We start from the raw sequence: 21,375 nt of genomic DNA, 5'->3' as shown, positions 1-21,375 counted from the left end.
AGATCACCACAGGCATGCTTTCTCAGATGTGATGAATGTTGGAGAGTAGACAGAAAGATCTAAAGAATAGAGCTGAATGTCCAGCTTCACATTAACACTGTTTGCTTCTGTTCTAGCCACCCTGGTGATTGGTTTGAAAACTCTTATCTTTCCAAACCAATCTTTCCAAATGTCATTCCAAACCCGTATACTTTTATTCCCTCTGTAAAATACAAAAGCAGAAATATGGGAGAATGTATCAGTTGCTCTTTTCCATGCATTTGCAATGAATGGAGACTGAAGTGAACATAGACTTTGACTATGCTTGCATTGATAAAAAAAAAAGATATATATTTTCAAATTAAAAAAATTCTTTTGAACTTCCTATTCATCAAAAAATCTTGAAGAAATGGGTCACTTTTACATCTTTTTTAAAAGCTTAAAATCTCCAGTTTCCATTTATTGTAATTAAAGAATGTACCTGGCGCTTTCCCCCCATTCAGTTTCACCTTTTATGTACCATGCAAGATAGTCAAATGGATTTATGACAATGTGAGGGTGAGGAAGTGAATTGTTCCGTTAATAGATTTTGGATTTGTTCTTGAAGTCCATTGTTGTTCTACAAAAATTATGATGGAAAAACATTTTGTTCCATGTTATTATGTTTTTGCACCTGCAGTATTCACACGAGTTAAAAGATCGACACCTTTCCAAATGCTGAGCTTTTAGCACATTTCCTGCAAGGCCTCTTGTGTTTTTTGTAATGTCACTGTGGCCTTATAAGGTTCAATTTTGGAGCAAATTGTTGTTGCTCTTAGGAGCTTTTAGAGTACAGTGATTGCAGCACTGGTTAGTGATCAGCTTTTATATCTCAACCTTACTAAGCTTGAAGACATACGACAGCTCTTTATGCATGAGCATGTCTATGCTTGTTATGCATTACGGATTTGTTGATTGATTGGGGTTTCTCCTGTATGATTATCTAATTTTCTCCCTTTACCTTTGTTCTTTTCATGCCGACTCCCCGCCTGTCTCAAATACGTGAAAGCCTTTTCAACAGTCTACAGTTACTTGAATAGCGGTTATGGTCAATTTTCCGTGGCAAACCAAGCAGGGTTGATTATCGACACGCGTAACTGACTGACCGTTTTCAGAAATAATGCTCTCTTCTTGCAAGAAAGAAGGAGAACAAAGAGACCAAGTTAAAGTGAAAGATGTGGAGGGACAAATTGAAAAAATGGCAATGTCAGGAATGGGTGGAGAGAGGTGATGAAGGTGAATAAAATGATACTGAAAGAGAAATGACTTAAGATGAGATGGTGAAATGAGAACGTTGGAAGAAAATTTGCGTGAAGACACCAATATTAGGATAAAAGAGCAAGAAGGGACTGTTGATAGGGTTTTTTTGTGTCACATATAGGAGGTAAAAAGAGCAGACTGTGAGTCCCAGATAAGCCAAGAAAATGTAATTTTGGTTCTTGATATGAAGGGTTTTGTTGCCTCCCGCGAAATATTGCATCTCTTCAATTTCGTTCGGGAGCACAAGCTGTCCCTCCACATCTTTTATTGATGTATGGCTAATGTCGCTCCTCGATTCTGGTGTAATTTGTTTTTCATGAGTTGCTGACAGCAGTCGTTTCACTTGTTACTTGTCAAGCATATATGCTACATGTCAGTCAGGAAATGTGTCCATTAAGACACCTGAAAAGTGAGAGGTAGTTGCACCGCCTTTGTGCTTGCGAAATGTTGCTTTGGGGTGTTTTGAACTCGAAACCAAAGCAGCAGACGGTCAGCTGGCTCAACTGAGGCTTGTAAAGTCTTTGATGTATCATGTTGAATGTATGGCAGATTTAGGACGGACAGAGCTGGATGTTTTGGAGATTTAAAATGCAGTGAAGAACAGCCAGAGGCCCAACTTACTTATCAACTTACTCAATTTGTCATTTCCAAAATCTGTCAACAACATTACTGTTATATATATGTACACTAGCGTTCAAAAGGGTCAGTTAATTTTTTGCAACATTTTGGAAAGTCTTTTAATCTCACCAAGGCTGAATTTATATGAGTAAAATGCAGTAAAACACTAATATTGTGGACTAATTGTACAATTTAAAATAACTGTTTTCTATTTGAATATACTTTGAAATGTAAATTCATTCCTGTGATGGTAAAGCTGAATTTTCTGCATCAATCTGCAGTCTTCGGTGTCTCATGATCCTTCAGAAATCAATTTATGAAATGCTGCTCATAAAACATTTCAGCTTATTATTATCATGCTGAAACAGTTGTGCTGCTTAATATTTTATTGATAACCGTGATACATTTTTTAGGATACTTTGATGAATAGAACATTTAAAAGAATAGCTTTTATTTGAAATTTAAATCTTTTTTAACAATATAAATGTCTTTTACTGTCACTTTTGATCAAACCAAATCAAAGCTGATTCACTGAAAATAATCAAAAGGAATGATTCAGCAATATTCAGTAGAATTGAAAATCACCAAATATTTTGATGGTACTTTTGTAAAGTGCTTTATGGTGCTTTTTGCCCAAATTATGTGTTGCATTTTAAATTTCCTAGTTTCTGTTTTAATGGTTTGATTAAATGTTAATGTTAAGAGAGAAATTATGAGTTCTGAGTAAATGGATTCTGAGTAAATTATCACAATTTTTGCTGTGTATTTCTAACAGCACCTGTTTATATGATCAATAAGTTATGACAATATGTTTTTACAATGCTTTACTCATCAAAATAAGTTAAGCAATTTTCAACTTTTTTTGTAAGTTATACAAGATTCAACTAATTTAAGTCAGTTTAATGTAATTTAAGTTCAAATGACTTAAACATCCAAGTTGATTGTACTTAAAAATGTAAGGCAGAACTCCAAAGCTTGTGTTAGTCACGATTCATCCTGTAGTCTGTATCTCACATCATCCCTCCCACACTGTGCTCTGATTGAGCTTGACCTTGACGTGATGTCAAAAATTATGTCCAATTTTGACAATCCCTGATTTAGAAATGTCATGACCTGCCATGTATTTCTGTTGCAGTTACATATTGGTTTGTGTTGACGTCAGCTGTGGATTACTCTATGTAAGACTTTGGTTACTATGCTGGTGTCGTCCACATGACATATTGGTGGGGTCTGCTTAGTCAGTGTGCATGGTGTGCTGCCCCCTGACCTCTCTGAAGGATTAAACTATAAGAATGCTGCTCCAGCAGGTGGCTGATGAGTATATTCTGAGCCCACGCTGAGCTCGGGCCAACGGTGAAACACACTTGTCAGCCGTGATTCTCTACAACACTCCTCTTCATGAGGGCTGCAGCACGGACAGCTCGCTGCCAGATTTCTCCCACTCCACACAAGCCTTTGGGGACCGTTTAACTCATTGATACACCTTGATTTATTCTAGCCGATACGCCAATCATTATTTTCATGTTAAGTGCGATAACCGATATGTGACCGATATTAAAATTCCACACTATTTTGTCTAAATAAAAACTCAAAAAACTTAAATTGTTTTAAAAACTAAAATTATGATGACATAAAATATAGTACTGTAATTTTAATATTTGCTTACGATTGCATTAACAGTTATTCAATCATTACTGTTTTTGAAGATTAAAGTTAAGTGAGCATTAGATTACGGCAAAGGTAATCTCAATGTAAAACAAGGGAAAAATATATGTTTAAATATTCAATATCGACCAATATTATTGAATAAATATAAAAAAGAATTGTCTCATAACCAATATATTATATTGAATCCCTAATTTCAAGTTAATTCAGATTTAGATGTGACCAAACTTGACGACTGAGTTGTGTATTTGTTGTTGAATTGTTTACTTTTTAATTGTTTCATCTTTGAAATAATTGGTTAAAATAAACAGTTACTTTTTGGTTGTGGACCATTTGCAAATATAATATAGACAGCATTATACTAATGACAGGAATCAGCCAATCACAGTGACGTCGAGGCGCTGCAGTGTTACTTGAACTGGTTTAAATCGTTCTCATAATATCTCATATTTTATAATATTCTTGTTGTTTTATTTTTATACTGTCAAATTTATGCTTTTTAGGAGGCTCTTGTGTTCAAAAACAGCTAGATGGAGTGAAATGAAATGGAACATGGAAATCAAAAGTTATTTTTCACTTGATGCATGGTCTTAAAGAGGACCTATATGCCCTTTTTCTTGATTTTGTTTTTGGGGTCTACTAGAATAGGTTTTCTTTCTTGAATGTATGAAAAAAATCCACATTATTTTTCACATATTTTACATTATTGCAGAACCTCTCTTCCCAAGCTGTCTGTTTAGTTCCAGTCTCGATGAAGCCCTTCCTTCCCGAAAAGCACAATGTGCTCTGATTGGTCAGCTGGATCAGTGTGTTGTGATTGGTCAACTGCGTTGAGCATGTTTCGGAAATCTCACACATCTTTCTATAACCGGTCATGGCGACAAAACACAACTAAGGCAACTCAACCAGGCCTAGCACCCTTTATTTTGCATATGACTTTGGTGGGAATTATTTAAATGAGGAATATTAGGATATGTACGTGCCTGGAAGAAAACTCAACACTACAATCGAGAGTTTCAGGGAGTTCAGAAACCGTGTTTACTGATATAGAGAATAACTCCCTTTGGAGTGGACTTTGTGCTTTGTAACTTTACAGACCTTTTTCATGCACAAAACATCAACATTACACACTAAAGAAAGTAGAAAATATAAAAGGCAACGTCTTTTAAAAACATAATTGCTGTGGTAGAATGTTAAAAAAGTGAGCCAAGATGCTGTGGCCAAAGACGGTTGTTAGATGACTAGTCGATCATCCTAACCCATCTCTAATTCCTGGGATTAACCTGATGCAGCTTCATTGAATGGATTATTTAATGGAGATCTTTGGACATTCCCCAAAGCAATGCAAATCACGTTTGCATGCTACAGTTCTTGTTTTCTGCAGTCACGTTTCAGTCTCTGTGCACCAGTAGAGCATGTATGTGGTTGCAGATTCTCCCTATTGACATGTAAGATTATTTAGTTAAATCCCATCTATTTGAAGTCTGCCACTGCAAGCTGTAGGAACTCTGATTCCAAAAGGAAGGTTTCATGGTACAATGAGTTCTTGTGTCCTTGACTTCCTTTTGATGTTAAAGTCCCGTAATCCTTTCAGATGTGTTGATGCAGTCTACATCATAATTGCATAATTACCGAACGGTTCTGAAGTCGCATGTGTTATTTCCATGAGAAAGAAAAGCCTTGAGCTGTCGCAGTGTTTATTTCTTTTCTTTCTATAGATATGAGGAGCATTTGTTGTTCTCCAGACAGTCATATCCTGATGTTTCTCTGCAATGTTTTCCTGTGTTTAAGATGAGAAGAGGAAGTTAAATGTTAAGTTAAATCTTGTTTTAGAACAAGAACTTTAGAATTCAAATGTATTTGAAATGAAAACATTTTTCTTGATGTTTATATATTGTGTGTGTGAAATATACATTAGCTTTAAGGCATAAACATCTTTTTTATTTATTTCATAAGGTGTCAACTTAAATGTCAAATTGCGTGACATATAGAAACAAGACACCATGTTGCACTTGCTTTTTACAAAATAGTTTAGTTCTGATGAAATCACGGTTTACTGTTCCACATAATCTTTAAAACATGCCCAGAAGTTCTGCAAGACCCATGCGTCATTTATTTTACATTCCTCTAAGCTTTGCATTATTCAAATGAATGTTACAGTTTCGCCTTAATTTTCAGTCTCTGATTTTGTCGAATTGAATTTCATTAAAATAGACATGGGTCCCATTAGTTAGATGTTGCTCTGTGGGAAGTAAATGAATGACTTTGTCGTCAAAAGCTGCATACAGTATTAAAGCATTGCACATCTCTGTGGCTAAACTCGTCTTAAACATCCTCTCGCTGGGACTATTTCAGGCTCTGCACTGGATGAACCCCAAAGGCTGCGTGAGATTGTACACAGGTGCATGTTGAAGCATTTATTTTCATTCTTGAGGTTCATCTACCTAAAATATCTGGAATTTAGTAACCAGTAAGTATATCGGTAGAAGATTCATCTTGCAGCAGTTTTTGTTTAATTTTTATGTAAACTTAGATGAATGGCTATGCATGCAGTCATCCATGTTTGCTGATGAGTGTTTCCTGAATTCCTCTCAGGACTCTCCCCATCTGTATTTTGCATGCCACTGTTGCTATTGGAATTCAGCAAACGTGTCCCCAATTCACTTGTGATGTAATTCACAGACTTTTTCTGCCTCCTTAAAGGGATAGTTCACCCAAAACTAACAACACTGCCATCGTTCACTCACCTTCATGTCGTTCCAAGGCTGTGTGATTTTTATTCTTTTGTGGAACACACAAACAACATTCACTTTCACTGTATGGACAAAACCCCACAATTTTCAAAATATCGTATTTTCTGTTCCACAGAGTAAATTGTAACTGAATTTTCAATTCTTGGGTGAACTACCCCTTTAAGGCAGTCTATTTTGTGCCAGTTTCTATATAATTTATACCTATTCTTAGGTAAAGTCACGTTTTACTCAATGTGATGTGAGCCGGGCAAGCTGACAGATAGAATTGTGTAATGCCCTAGTAGTACATGAGTTTTTCAATTTGTTTGGCTTGATTCTTGAGTTCAGATGGGTTGGATTAAGGCATTCAGGTCACCCTAATGAATTCTGGGTTGTGCTCGGAAGAGCAGTGATTTTTCCTTTGAACGGAGTTTAAAAGCAGGATGCTATTGATTTGTGGAGAGATTTTCCACCACTGATTTTTGCCGGAAAGACAGGAAACGGCCAGTATTTTCAACTACAAAAACACATTGTTCTTGGGCTACTGTTTCAGCGTTTACATTAGCGATTTACCATTAAAAAAGTAATAATAATCTGAAAAAAAATCTTGAGTCATTTTAAATATTTAATTGTTTTTGGAGTGCCAGGTTTTACAGTAATTCCTTTCAGAATATTTCTTGTAATTTAGCTGATGAATCATTCCCCACTTCAATCCGTAATTTCCTCTGATGGTGATTGTGAATCACAGCGTTGCAGCCTGGAGCTGTTTGACATGATGGCCATCTGGAAATTCAATGACAAGGAAAATTGATCTCAAAAGTGCAGTGGATTGCTCAGTTGTGTTCGTTCTATTGAAATGGAACAGTATTGAAGTATTTAAATTAGGGTTGTCACTTGTTTAACATTAAATTGAATTGCATAATATTGTGATTAATTAATTAATCAATACATTTTTGTTGAGAAAAGCATCCAAATAAAATCAATTAAAGACAATAATTCATTGTGGCAGATGAAAACATTGAATCGTAATGCAAACAAGTTTAATTTCTTTTATTTCTGTCACTGACCTCCACTCCACATTCAGTTGAATTCAGTCTGTCCGAATTCATGTTATCTTTTGTAGTCCCTTTAATCGTGCATGAATGCTCAATAAATGCACGTATGGTGGTAAATATTGCGATTCAAGTGTCTTTTGCTCTGGTGGCATCAGTGCCTGTGTTGTATACCGTGTCTGCCCATTCTGTCATGCTCATAAAGTTGTAATTAACAGTTTTCAAAAGGCCTCCCGTTCTTTTTCTCAGAGTCCTACTAATTACTGTTTTGCTGGCAGTCCCTGGAGAGAAGGGGAGAGTCCACAGAAACTGGCAAAATAATAAAGTGTCTTTCATTCGACAGAAGCCAGAAGGAAACAAACGATTAGTCTGACTTGGCAAGATGAAGGTGGGTGGCAGAAGTTTTTTTGGGTGCACTGACAGCAAAACAAGGGTGTTCATCTCCTTTAGGCCTGAAATATCACATGGTGGACAAACCGGAGAAGTTGAGTTCAAATTTGGGTTGTACACACCAAACCACAACATGTTAGAGCGTGTATGCCACCCATAAGGCCACGACAAGAGATTTACACCTTTACTGACTGACGTGTCATGTCAGGGGTTTGCAAAGAATTGCCGTTACTGAAAATTACGTTTCTACTGTTACACCTAAGTACCAAATTTATTTATTTATTTCAAATATTTTGTTTTCATAGTAAATAAATAAACAATATAAGCATAAATTCAGTAATACATAATATATTGGAAATGTTTTTTTCTTGCTCAGAAATAGTTAAATAATAAAGATAATTAAATGAATTCTTTATTTGCTTATTTATATACTTAATTTTATATACGTATGCATTATAATATATCGTAATATTTGTATTTTAAGTGCATATATTTTGTTTTTATTGCAAATAAATATACCCAAAATCAGTTATACATATATTGGATTTGTTTTTATATATATATATATATATATATATATATATATATATATATATATATATATATATATATATATATAATGAATGTACAAAAGTAGTTAAATAAATTAAAATATTTAAAATAATGACCAAAAATATCACTTATACAAATTGTATATAGGAAATTTCATATATTGTATAATGATTGCATAAAATTTGTTATTATTATTATTATTATTAATAAAAATAAAGTAAGCAACTATTTGTTTGTTTTTAGCTATTTTTGCTTATTTATTTATTTCGTTTTATAAATGCATTTACTATAATACAATGTAATATTTGTGTTATAAATGCGCATATTTTGTTTAAAATAAATAAATAAATAAATACACAAATTCAGGTATACATATTATATTTTGGACATTTTTATTGAATTATAAATTATAATGATTGCACAAAACAAAAGTAGTTAAAATAAATGATAAATATAAATATAATATGCTTGCATTTTCGTTTTTTATTTTGTATAATAAATAAATATAATGCATGCATAAATTAGTAATACATAATATATTGGAAATTGCAATATAAATATTATATAATGAATGTACAAAAGTAGTTAAAAATAAATATATAAATAAACACATTTTTGTTTTGGTTTTAAATGATTTCATTGTTTATTTGTTTCTACTTATGTGCATTTATCTGGTTGTACTTGCTCTGGCTTTAGGGAGCCAACACCCTTATGCCTTTAGGGGGAACAGGTCTGTACCTGTGGTTAACTGATGTGGTGTGGAGGGGATGGGAACCGAAATAATACCACTGCAGGTCATCTCTAGTTTTCTCATCTCTTGTCTCATTGCATACATTAACTGGCACACATGCATATGCTATCACCCTACTGCCCACTCTCACCATCACATGCAGACATATACACACGCCACAGTCATACTCCATACTCACACACACACTTACTGTTAATACTCATACGCCCACATGCAGGCTGCTTGCACAGTTACTTCTGCTTGCCACACCCTGTGCATGACATAGCAAAAGAAACAGGTCTTACGGCTTTGCTCTTCCTACAAATACATCCTTTTACTCTCTATAGAAAATCATCTTTCTTTATCTGTTTTTCCCCCCCACCCACAGAAACTCCCTATGTGTACCATTAATTTATCTTTGTTTCCCTCGGGCTGCCAGATACGACGGCCCTTTTTTTTCCTTTTTTTCAGCCAAAGAAACATGCAAGATCAGCAGGGCCATGTAGTATGTTGCTTTTCACAGCCTGGCATTGATGGGTCGGGGGATTTGAGAGTCTTAACCATTGGTATCATAACCTAATACCAACTCCCACAATGCAATTTACTATCTCGCCCTCTTTGAAGTAAGAGGCTCTTTCGAGAATTGCCCTGAGACCACTTGGAAGAGAGATTCATATTTCGGTAGTCTTTCATTTCGCTTTCAAGACACTTTAACGTCTCACCTAACATTTGTGTTATTACTTTATTTTACCCAAAAGACAGGAAGAGCGGGACTAGTTGTCACTATTTATACTCCAGTAAATATTTATTAGGCTGAGTATACAGACCATAAACTTGGCTATAATTTTTTTGACATTGAACATCTCTCTTTATTACCCAAAGTTACAGTTACTTTTGGAGCATGTTGTCGTAAAAGGTGAATGTAATGGGATCACAATGGGAACATGCCATTTAAATGATTATGATGTAACAGCAAAATCTGTCACGGCCTGCCCTGACCTGAGATTTATTAAAATTATTATTATTATTATTAATTTAATTCTAATGTCTGATCATTTTAAAATAGTTTAAAAGCAATAGAAGCCACTGCTAGAGAAAATACCTTTGTTTAATTGGACTTTTGACTCAAAAGCACAGCCCTTGTAAAAGTATCCCTAACCCTATGAGATGTAAAACAGATTATCCTCAAACTGATATTTCTTAAAGCTGCATAATATAGCTCCTTGCACACTCCGTTTTCAACTATTGAATAAAATTCCTGAGCAGGATGATTAGATGAACAATGTGAGGTGTGAAAAAATGTGAATCAGCAAAGCTGAGCTCCTTCAAAAGCAGCACAAAAGTATTGTGTGAAGTATGAGCTGCTCGGCATTCTCTCTTTCACACACAGTATTTGTTTTCTCGCTCGCTTTATATCCATTTCCCTACCTCCCTTTTCCACTATCTTTTTCATACACCCACTCTCTCTGTTGCTAAGGGATCTTCACCTTGCATTATCCACTCTGGAAATCATTAACCAAGCCATCACTCTGTTTCCTGCACCAGCTTTATGTTCATAAAAGCCATAATTCACAAATATATCAACATATCAAACGTCCCAGCATTCACTGCCCATTTATCGACCCATCTTTGTTTCTGCATATGCCAATGCAGTAAAAATTCACTGCTGAGTATTAAGAGGAACATTGCGTTAGAATGATGTGGGTGCAGAGGAGAGGAAAAAAAGCGTATTAAATGATAGCAGTCCACAAAATGTCATCATTAGGTCTTTCCGTTTCATCCCTCCATTGCTCTGGGAATCACAGTCCAGCTGTTCTAACACCTTCCTCTGTTTCCTCTCGTTTAGTCAGACGTCCAACTCGATTACCACTGCCTGACTGGAGAGGAACCTGCAAGCTAATGGTGTTTCTTTAGGGACTGTTGGGCACTTTCTTTTCTTTTCATGTTTGGAAAAATTCCAGTGTTCCCAACTATTTTTTATGTAAAATAATATATAAATGAAATAAAATATTACACATATAAGTTTGTAAATAATTATAATATATATATATTTTTTTATTAAAACAGACAATCATATTTTTAAGCACAGAATTTTTTGCAATATTAGATATGAGCAACTGCACACATATGCAGATGCATATTTGATGGAATATTGGTTGTGATAAGCTTGCCTTTTTGGCATATGAGAGAGTTATGTGGTTAGGTGCAAGGTTCAGACATGGGATAAAGCCTATATCAAACAGCTTCAAAATGAAAATTTATTAAAAAAAATTCAGAAAGTGTAAATAACGTTAAATGAGACTATTTAAAACACTTGTTTACCCATTGAAGCTATAACTGTGTTAATGAAAGACTAAATTTAATTTATACATGTGAAGATGTGTAACATTTTAAAGACTTTGTCAAGAATCTTGTGGAAGTGCATCTCTTTTTGATGTTTATAAAAAACGAAGTGTGCGTGAGAGGCGTTGAGATAAGCTTGTGTCTGTGTGTGGCGATGCATTGTTTGCCCTCCTGCTAAATGTGTAGGACTCGGGTACATTTCAATGAGTCAACAGTATCACGTAAGCCCTTTCTGACTGGATTTGTGTATTCCAGCAGTGGGTTTGTTTGTAAATGTGTGAGCGTGAATATTAAGTGATTTGTTGATGGACTGTGAACAAAGAAAAGTCAGCTTTATGTCACCCATAACTGCGTATGAGTCAGTCGCATCCGTATGCTCAATTACCGAATAATACTTAACACTTGACGAGCTGATTGATGCTATATTTCAGTGCTGTTATCTTCAAATGAAACCCCCTAGGCGTTGAAGAACAAACTTATTACAATTTATAATATGTTAGAAAAGCAATAATACTGTGCCTGGATTGGATAAAATGTGCCTTAAATATGATTTAAAAGATGTTATAATGACATTGTGAACTTTATATTTCCCTTTTTCTTCTTGGTCTGAACTATATTTGACCTTCTTACTTTTCTCTTAATATCTACTGATGTACTTCATGAGGTCTGGAGCTCTTCTGTAAAGATACCTCTTCACAACAGTGGCTGATTTGCTCTATAACAGCATAAAGGTGAAGTGAGACTTTTTTTTCAATGTTGGAACATAATTTAATGTTTATTTCTTCTTACTTAGTGATATTTGCCATCACTTACTCACCCTCAAGTTGTTCTAAACCTGTATGAGTTTTTTTTTTTTTTTTTTTTTTTTGTTGAACACAAAAGAAGATATTTTAAAGAATTTTGGTTACCAAACAGTTGCTGGTCCCCACTGACTTGAAAAAAAGAAAAATACTATGGAAGTCATCGGGGACCAGAAAAGAAAATTCTTCAAAATATCTTCCTTTGTGTTCAACAGAACAAAGAAACTCATACAGGTTTAAAACAACAGGAGGGTGAGCAAATAATGACAGAATTTCTTTGGGGTGAACTATCCCTTTAGGAAGATCTAACATTCTTAAATGCCTTCTTATTTTCTAACTTAAGAATAAAGTTAAGAATTTTTTGGTATTCCCAAAAACATTTCTTTAGAATGTTCTTATCTTTTTTTTCTTACGTTGGTTCTGAAGAAAGCAACATTTTAACAACTAATTAGAACCCCATAGCAATTGCACCTTTTTTTTTTCTTTTTTTTTTTTGCAGATGTTTAAGGTGCAGTAAGTGATTTCTGAGAAACACTGTTGATATTTGAAATCAACCCAAAAGAAAACACAGCCCACATTGCTCCGCCCACAAAATGTACAAACACTCAGTGCAAGAGTGGATGTCTCTTTATCATAGTTGAAGTGAATCAAAACAATGCTTCGCGATAAAGTAAAGATGACAAACAAATGACAAGGATGAACAAAAAAATGAACAGAGTACAAGCAAGAGTTGGTTGTTAGTCGCCAGCAGCACAGCAGCTCCAGACAATTAATGACACTATAGAAAAACTGTCCTGTTACAATATCTAACATCACAACAACAGCATATATGTGTTCTGTGAAACATAACAAAATGTTACTCGTGTATGGAGCTGAAATGACGGAACCCGTTTTCAGGCATTCTCTCCAAGCGCTGGAAAGCTTTTCTAAGTCCTAAAGCTCTTGCCTGATCATAACCCCTTCTTTTTCCAGTGATATTCCTTTGACCTCTTCTCTTTTGTAATGTCTCTCAGCCATCTCTCTTTCTACAGTCGTTCTTCAAATCTCCCTCTTGTTCGTTCTCTCTTGCCCCATCATGAGTGGACACGCCCCCTACTGCTGATTGGCTACAAGTGTGTTTTTGTGGTGCTCGGTCCTGATCCACTTTCAACAGCGTTTCTAAGAATTCGATTACAGCACCTTTAAATGTGTTTTTAAATGTAGCTCATTCAGTTGTTTAGTGATTTAAGGCCATTTACAGTATATGCTAGTTTGCTGCTAAAAGGTTACGCATTTTAAAAATACACATTTAAAATGTAGTGTCTAGTTTTCTCTTATATTTTTATTGTGATGTATAGGCTAATATGTGTCCACTTATGTTTAACAGCAGCATTTAGCAGTAGCACTCAAGTTATCTTGTCTAAGAAGAGGCTTCTGTTTCTCACCTGTCTTAACTCTTCGCGGTCTTGCTAATGCAGTGTGTATGTAATGGGAAATATTCCTCATTTGATAGTTCTTGCCCAGTTGGCAGCAGCAGGTGTTGCTCCGTGGGCCGTCTTTATGTGTCAGCTCAGAAATATGGCGCACACTCCGGGGTCGTTCTGCAGATCCCTGAACCAGCTTTCATGTTGGCATTCTAAATTTTATCATGCTTGTGTTTTTTGGCATTGCATAAATGTGTCCCTTCCTTCTTGTCCACCCCCTTTCCCCACTCCTCATAACTGTGAAATTTCACATGTTGGTGTAATGCAGTCGAAGTTTAACTCCTCATTTTCACTTTTGATTGGGTGTACAGTCCCTCTGCAACACTTGTTTAAAGCAGAAAATGTATCTGGGTTGCAATGCCCACAGTCATTGGGGAGGGTGGCATATGTAAACCTAGAAAGTGGTGGAAATATTTCCGGAATGAGAGCACACCCGTGCTGTTTATCGCATTTCATGTTGTCAGAAGTCTGGTAAACACTGAAGAAATATAACATTATTACAGTATAAGTGAGACAACAGTTGGTTAATGCGTTTTTCGTCTTTCTCTGCAAATTAAATGAAACCATTTTCTCTCATAACATCAATTACAGGCAAAACACATTAGGGTTGTGCTGTAGTGCGTCTGACTTTGTGTCATTAATTAGAAAAGCTAAATTTAGTATAGCCCCCTAAGAAGCCATGTATTGTCATTTTCTGGATTTCTCTCGATCAATGTTTACTTAGGATTTTCTCATGTTGTTATGAGTCTTTACTTTTTGTCTAAACTTCAATGTTTCTGACATTTATTCCATCTGAACAGTTTTGAGGTACAATTATTTTTGTTATTTTTTGTCCAAAAATTTGTGAGCTGTGTCAGTACATTTGTCAATACATTTGTCAATATGTTGTGCCATGTGGGGCTTGTGTGCAGGAATAATGTTGAATACAACACCATCTGCAGCTCACAATTATGACAATTGTTAACATGTCATGGTTGTGCATAAGAATCATATTGATGGTATGAATAATTTGAACTATTCATAGTGTCAGAATCGTCTTGTTGGCGCAGAGTAATAATCTTGTTACATCAGTTCCTTGGCTTTGGCAATTCCAGCTTTAACCTTCTGATACCTAATGTCCATATTTACTTTTATAATGAAAAAGATTGACATTTCCTTTGAAATTTATTCCCTCCATCAAAGATTTAAAAGTGCTGTGCTGATTTTGATATTCCTCATTGCTATTTGCTCATCAAACTTGACTCCAGTGACAACCATCAGCTGACCTTAGTTTAAATAAATGTATTGTAAATGATGTGCCTGTCCGTGTGATGGATAGTGTTGAGTTTTTCCTTTATGTTGTTAGCACACATGGCACAAGACTCCCTGAGGCGGACAGAGTTTGTTGATACTGTAACAGGATCTCCCACTATCCACACAGTAGGTTCTACCACTGCTGATTATGTACACACAGCACACAGCTACACATCTTACTTGGGCTGTTCCAGTTATGGAGAAAGAAGAAAAACAGGAGGACTGTGGGGGATGCTCTGAAGGAGTTGTAGGTTATTGGGGTGCCAGGCCGGGCTGTGTAGCCTACTTAGTGTACCTCTGCAACTAGGCCAGACTGTTCCTGAGAGCAGACGTGCCAAATGATTCAGCAAGCAGAGAGTCCGCTGGGACTGAAGTGTCCTCCAGCACAACAGGCACAGTAACACAATTTTAGAGTTTTTTTCTTTTTTTTTCTTGAATTTTTCATTGGTAACATTTTGCAGTTATTCCATATATAAGTGCGCACTGTTTCTGAACTCCCTAAAACGCCTCGATTTAATCTTGAGTTTTCTTCTGGGAATGTACACATAATATTCTTCATTTAAATAATTTCTGCCAAATACATAATTATGCAAAAAAGGGAGCCAGGCCTGATTGAGTTGCGTTACATGTGTTGAAACTCAGCACATTTAATATATAGAAATTAATATTTAACCTAGATTATAAAAGTATTTTTCATTTATATGATACCTAATTCATTAACTAACTGAACCTTTTTGTAAAGTGTTCACTTTTTTGTTATTGTTTATGTATAAATATTTATTATATGTATTAGATATTTTTCTTTTTTTTTATTATTATTTGTTATGTTATGTGCTATATTATTTATTATTCATAATACTTATTTATAAATTATATACCATGTACACCCAGTATTAACATCCATCTTGGATGATCAGATTGCAAGTGGATGTTAATGAATGTTAAATACAGGAGGAAATTACAAATTTCATGTAAGATGAAAACGGATTTTGGCTTCATATCACAAGCATTGCGCTGAAATTAGTGTTTTCAGCTTTGATTTGAACTTAAAAAAAAGTTTTAATATCTCGTGCAATAGATATATTTAGTTTGTCATGCCTCATATCAACAGTAGTTACACACACCTTGAGAAACATATTTTAATTGAATAAGAATCCCACTAAAAGCATTGCAGTGAGATTACAATTCTAGTATGTGGGTAAAACCTTATGGTGCATTTTTGATTTGAGCTTTGTTAATATGGAATTGCAGTGGTAAGTGATTAAAAATCCTTGTCTGTCTTACCTGAGCATATAATAATCAGACAAAATGAAGAAAATATTTTATTCCCATACTTTCCCAAAGCAGTCGCGCACCTACAAACAAGCAATGTCACAAAAAGTGTCACATTTTGGGTCCCTGTAGTTTACAGACCATGCAAAAGACAGCAGAACGCACTGTTTCTAAAGCCCCACAGCTCTTTATTGCAGTACAAAGCACACAGACGCACACACACACCTCATGAGAAGGAAGCCGGGGAGGCGGGGAGTGTTAGTGCCGCACCAGGCTAATCAGAGCAGGGAAATGAGGCGAGTCCCACACAGGGCTCCCGCACCTAGAGGCCCACTCGCTTGACAGCTCTGATGGATGGAAGTGTCTTCTCATTCTGAGAAAGAGAAAGATATTGGGAGGAAGTTGAGGAAGTGCACTGCAGGTATTTGTCGCTGTTGGGTTTCTAACCTGCTTGATTTAGGGTACTTAACAAAGAAAGATGGAGGTGGAGATTGAGGGGAATGAGCGAAGGCATAATTAGTCTCAGCATCAGACGGCACACCCACACACCGTCTAACGTATATTGAACAATAATGACGAGAGCTGGCTGAAATCATCAGTTCAAATCGAATTGGATGGCTATTACATAATATCCGGTAGGCATGGTGTGCACAGGTCTTTTTTTATCAGCCTGATGGGAAGCAAAGCATCAGTCTTCTACGGTAAACTCTTCCGAGCAAGAACTAGACAGGGCATTTTGCAAGTTTGCATGTTGCATTGCATTGAATCTTAGGGTGTGTTCACACTTAGCAGGTCCGGTTCGATTAAAACGATTCCTCTGTTAGTGCAGTTCATTTGAATAAGTGTGAACACTGCCATCCGAACCCTGGTATGCACCAAACAAGTGAATGGAGACCCCTGAAATGTAGTTTTCGATCCTCTTCCAAACAAATATTAGGGCAATTCGACTGAAATATGAATGCAACACGGACCAAGGACATCAAAACCCTACAAAAGACAAAATGGTCAAGCATACCTGTTTTTTCATCAGGAGCTTTGTTGCCCCATTATAGTTTGATGCAGGCATCAGGACCACCGTCTTCTTGCAGCAGATCTTCTTTTGTGTGTGACGAATAAGTGCTGTTTTGACTCCTTTACACATTTTATAAGCTCTTAGTTCTCAGCTGGTAAAAATACTTTCATATGAATGAGTGTGTTTAGCCCAACACAGCTTATATTTTCTGTAAGTTCCATTGCAAAGTACGTGGCATAAAAGCTTTAAGTGCGAACACAAGAGTTTCTCTGTTTCGTACCATTTATTATAACAAAACAGTTTTGAATGGCTATATAAAACTACATGTTGTAATATAAACAACGGGGCATTAATTACACTGATTTAATTTTGATAAGACTGTTAATCTTTTTGATTGGTTCTTTGAATAATTAGTTAATAAGAGAAATTAAATTGTGAATCGGACTGCTGATCCATGCAGTGACATGCAATAGAAAGATTCCTTGTCTATTTATTTTCTTTGTATAGTCTGCAGTGCCCAGTCTTTTCCCCTCATTACATTAGATTCAAACTGAGAACCCACTACAAATAAACCAGAAAACATAACTCAATTTGCTGTAGCGCTGTAGATTCAGAAAACACTGTCCACTGAGTATTTTACAACATTGTTCTGTTCACATCGGCTGAAGAATATAGTCGTTGAAGGACCTAAAGGTCATAATTTGTTTTGTTTTTTATATATATTTATAAGATAAATACTATTAATAATAATTGTTTATATTTAATTAATAATAATAATAATAATAATGACTATTTTCTTTGAACAAAAAAAAACTATACAAATTAAGTGTGATTGTTTGTTTAAAGAAGCTTGTCCAAGAGGGTTTTTACTGTGCTTTTTGCCATCAACTGTTTAAACACAGAACATTTTTCATCATGCTGGTTAATGCAATGTTTTAAAAAAACATTTTTATATATATTTCTTTTAAATGTTATGTATAACCTTTAAATATAGGTTATTTCCGTTTTCCATTTTTCTATTAGAATACTAGTGCATTTGAAGACCAGGGCAAAGTAAGGCCACAAACGCTGATGTGGTTTGCCTGTGGTGTCTGAAATAGGCCTCAAGTATATGTCTAACTGCAAGTGACACTGCAATAAGCTCTGTGGGTATTGTAGCAGGCCAGACAGAAGCTAATTACACGTTTTACTTCCTCATTCAGTATCTATAGATGCAACACAGAATAAGGTCGATTTTAATAGAGCTACAAACTTTCCATGATTTTTATAGAAAAGAAACTGTGGCTCCAACAGTGCCAATTTATCGTTAGCAGCATGGCTGGGGGAGATATGGAATGAAAATATTTAGTTAACTCTCATCGGGGTTTCTCCACCACCAAGTCACAACTCACTCACACTAGGCCAACTGCTATTCGGATGTCGCAGGTTGTCAGCCACACAGTGGGCCGTTGTGTTTGCGGATTGTTTGTGTGGCTGAGGAGCTTGTTATAACAGAGCAACATGGTTTGAAGCAATGGAGATCAACTAGTTTGTGAGGGACTTGGGAATAGGCTTGAGCTGGTATCAAAGTCCAGTTTTACTTGAAAACTGCCCCAAACTCTTTCATGAAATGTCATTTTGTGAAGTAATGTGAACTAATAATTTTTTTTTGCAATGGCTGTGTAGGCATATTGCTAAAGCATTTTAGAAATAATTCATTGTTTTTGAGCCTAATTTTATTCTAGTCAAGGAATTTAAATTATACTTAAAATAAAAATAAACAACATTTTTATTTATTTTTATGTAATTTCTTATATATATATATATATATATATATGTATTGTTATTTATTGTAATAAATATTTTCTATACAAGACTCACAAAGGTCTGTAGTAACCTCAGTGAATCAGCATGTTTGTTAGAGAAGCGTACGCACAATTATGTGGGATTCTGGATAACTGGGTCAGAAATATTTCCCAAAGGCATTTGGAAGATCTTAGAGAGAATGAGCTGTGATGGTTCAACCTTTGGTCATAGACATGGAAAATAAAAAATGTGTGTTATTTTGTGTGCACACACACTTATCCATTTCTTTCATACTTGATTAGAATCTCGCCCTAGGGCGACTGTGTTTAATGACAGTATACTGAACCAGTGGCAGGTTCCCATAATAGGCAGAATAAAAGGATCTAAGGTAAATGAATCCTTTAAATGGAGTAAATGGATCCAGGCTAAGTCGTCTAAGATGTTATCATTTGCGTTGTGTAATTATTTATTTTTTCATTTACATTTAAATTTGATGTCGACACAACAGGTGTCAGATTTTTGTCAGATTAAAAGATTTATATAAAAGTTCAAAGGTGGATTTAACACTTTCTTCATGAAAAATCCTGTGCTGAACTGGTAAAAATACAAAAGTACACAGACTTTTTTTTATTATTAAAACCTGTTTATTTGAACCTTATTGCTGTTTGTTTTTAGAGCACCTTATTGAGGTCATTTTTATTAGATATAACAAATGCTATTTTACATCACCGTTATATAAGGTATTCAAGATAATTGTTTCAAACCAAGTTGAAGGATAAAAGCAGAGAATTGTATGAATAACAATAGTCTGACAAAACTTTCACTTTTTACTCCGAAAATAAATGAAATAACATTCTGCTGACTAGAAAAGATAATGTGATGTCTTATAATTGCCCAATCAATGCCCTTGGACATACACTAACGGATTAAATTGATACGTTTCATTGGTTTTGCTACATGGATGGAAATAAACGCTGAGTCTATCAGCTATCACCGGGAGGAAGTTTTAGATGATGAGAGAAAGAAATTGACAAGATGTTGGTTGTACATGCAAACTCTTTGTGACTTCTGTAATTGGTGTAAAATGTTGCTGGAAGGCTCAGATCTGCATATAACCCAGCTATTGCGTTCGGTCCCATTCACACCTCATTAGGCTTTCCCTAGCGTTTATTTCAAATGGCGGGCGGGCGGACCGACAGCCAGGCCACACCGAATGAATCGGCTAGACTATGAGAGGTCATCTGGAGCATCTCAGTTTCATTTTACATCATGCTGCGTTGAATACAAGCTCACCCACATGTACAAAGACAATATCGTACATAGAGTAATGTAGATTGCCCTGTAAATTTAAAACACAATCTCAAATGGACCACAGGGATTGGTTTTGCACAGCTCCACTGGTGGAGAGTTAGTCTCATTTTTGGCTTGTGTCCTTGGGGAGTTTATTTGACAAGTGTTTGTTGTGGACAATGCACTGCAAAATGCAAACAAAAAGGTGTGTAATGTCGTTGAAATTGGATTTTATTATTTGTTCTAGTGGGATTGTGTTTTTGATGGTTTTCTTTATGCCTTTCATGATATTCCAAGTTATCACATCATGTCACTTGAAGAATAGATGGTTTGTCACTTTGCCCTTTGGTTCGTGTTCGATACTGCATTCATTTCTGCATTCAGGTGGCTTTTGTCTGATAAAACGAGACCATGGATCGCATGTTACAAATTCCTCCCTTGCCACATCCAGCACAAAAGCAGCCTTTGACAGAAGCCCTCTCCATTTCCCTTAGCTATAGATAAGGCGGTCATCCTTGCATTTGACTCTGAAGCTGGCTGACTTCTGCTGCACTGCTATTAGAAACTCTATCCTGAAGAACCAAAGCAGTTGTAGCCATCTGGGCTGATAAGAACTTTCAAGAGACCTAAAAGAAATTTACTACCAGCCTCGTCTTGACAGGTCACTGAATAGATAATCTCACTTCCTCGCAATTTCCCATCACTACAGGATTGTTTTGGAAGCGAGAGCATAATTGTCTCTTATCTTGTTGGACTGGTCACTAAATTTCTAACAACACTGAGGGCAAGTGCATTTGAGTGTTGCACACTCTCAGCCTTTTTGTGCTAAGATGACGTTCCCCATTATCATAGTTAGTTTCTTTTTTAATCGTAAGCTACTAAAAGGCAGGTTCAAAATAAAAACAAGAATATGAAGATCAAAGGAAGAGAGAAAGCAGGCAAGAGCTGAAATAAAAGGTTGAGAAAGGAATAGTACTGAATGGACACAAAAGCCCTATAAAAGTTGTATAGTGACTTATGGACTAGTGTTATTATAATAATGCGTTTTATATAGGCACCTACTACTATAGAGTATGTGTAGATATGAAGTGTACCAGAAA

The 21,375-nt window shown here is 35.6% G+C and overlaps 1 protein-coding gene across 3 annotated transcripts in view; it reads left to right on the top strand.

Annotated features, from left to right (window-relative positions):
* btbd11a (BTB (POZ) domain containing 11a) overlaps window positions 1-21,375 on the top strand; it is a 139,244-nt gene that overhangs the window by 12,432 nt on the left and 105,437 nt on the right. The window lies entirely within an intron of this gene.

This window comes from Leuciscus leuciscus (genome assembly GCF_965113295.1).
Source record: "Leuciscus leuciscus genome assembly, chromosome: 4".
NCBI lineage: Eukaryota > Metazoa > Chordata > Actinopteri > Cypriniformes > Leuciscidae > Leuciscus > Leuciscus leuciscus.
The sequence above is the reverse complement of the archived record's forward strand: the minus strand, read 5'-3'. Positions and strand labels throughout refer to the sequence as shown.